This window comes from Corapipo altera, unplaced genomic scaffold (assembly GCF_003945725.1).
Source record: "Corapipo altera isolate COAL_440 unplaced genomic scaffold, ASM394572v1 0, whole genome shotgun sequence".
Lineage (NCBI taxonomy): Eukaryota > Metazoa > Chordata > Aves > Passeriformes > Pipridae > Corapipo > Corapipo altera.
Window position 1 is genome coordinate 29,564,518 of NW_020884872.1, and position 1,915 is coordinate 29,566,432.

Below are 1,915 nucleotides of genomic sequence, written 5' to 3' on the forward strand. Positions count from 1 at the left end.
GGGGGGGGGGGGGGGGGGGGGGTGTTCCTCAATGGGCATGAGGACAAAAACACCCTTCTATCTGCCAGGCCTCTTAGCACCTAGTTTGTAGCCTGATGAGTCAGGCTGCTCTGGGCAGAGGGTGCAAATAGTCTGTTGACAACAGTTTCTGGGAAATGGCATGGAAGGCTATAGAATACACAGTTTTGGGTTACACCCATCCAGTGATGAACTGGGCCCAGCTGTTCTAACTAGGACAGTGACTCAGGAGGGTTGAGAGAAAGAAGTGTCTCCCAGTAGCTAGCAACGACCAGGAAAGCTCTCCATCATGTAGCAAGAGAATAGGGAGCATGCCAGAAATCAGTAGTCTCAAGGAAGTGTAATGACTTATATATTGGATGTATAGAATGCTTGGTAAATGTTGAAGAAAAAACAGTCATTTGTAGAATGTGGTGCACATGTCTATATCCATAAATCTGATATTCCATATCTGTCATGACCACACTTTTAAAGTAACCCCCCTACTAAAGTACTCTCTGGCACTCATTTTAGAGAAACTAATCACTATGAACTGAAAGTACACTTCCAAAAGAACGCACGCAACTGTCAGTGCTGACAAACTGTGACTCAGGAGCAAAGTATGCATTTTTCGCAGAGCAGAGGATGTTTCCTAGAGTTTACTAAGAGTGATGTGAATGAATTGATTCTGAAACATTAGTAAGAGTCCAGTTAGAAAGCAGTAATTTGCAAATTTCTGGTTTTCCACCGTAGAGCTGTTTTCCCAGGTGAGTTTTACAACCTAACCTGTTATGTCAATTACTCAGTCAACTGTCTGAGTGTACCTAAGCACCGAGTAAACACATAATTGGGAAAAGCCTGTCATTGCTACCAACTGCAGGCCTCTGAGGCATGTTTCAGGTCTCAGACCTCTGCACCGGTGCCTAGGCTGCTAGCGGGACTGCATTTTTCAGAAATCAGTCAACACCAAGAAACCAGACAGGGGTCTGTGTCCTTCAGTATCCAGGAGTAACTGGCCTGGCTGAACTTCAGAACAGCACAGTGCGTTGTTCCAGTTGGGCCTGAAAGGTACGGCTCCTGTCCCCACACAGCAATCAGTGATGTTGTAAGTGGTGACTATGTCACAGTTGTTAATTCAAAGGCTGTTTGGTAATTCCACCGAGGTTCTGCACAGGACTCTTTTGACTTATAGTTTAATATGGGTTAATGTGGAAGGCAAGAAAGGAACACTAATTTTTGTCAGAGAGACTATTTATACGTAGTTAAATCTTGCTACAGCTTACTGCAGCACCATAAGCTACAAATCGTTGAAAACACACACCAGTTCTGAGTATCCTACAGTCTGAACACACATATTTTAGCACACCAACAGGGGTTGTGGCCACCAAGATCCTTATTCCAGAAAATCCTAAATTTTGAGGTGGTTGATTTTCTGGTCATCCAAGTCCAAAGTCCAAATCAACACTGAGTAGCTACATATCCTACTAGATCCCACCCCTTAATGCCCTCTTGTACAAAACTCTCTCTTCTTAGAGAGAACAGGGTAGCAACAGAAACATAAGGACACACACATCACATTGTACTCAGTGCTTTTAGTGTTACTCCTGCAAAGGCATGTCAGACTCATTTAGTACATGTCACAGTAACCTGGAACAGGTTCTCGTGTACTGAGATTTTTTCAGTTATACTGCTTGGCATTTCCACAGAAAAGAGAGGGAGTGCATAGTTCATATTTGATCAGGTGTATCGATCTGCACTTGAAGCAAATTTATACTGGATAGAACAACTGATCTCAAAATGACATTTTAAGTAAGTGAGAAACATGAATATACCAGTTAACTCAACAGACAGCATTTGGAATCTGGTTTAAAATAAAAATCAATGTTTAATTTTTTTTTTTTTTGAAAAAGCTAGAAAA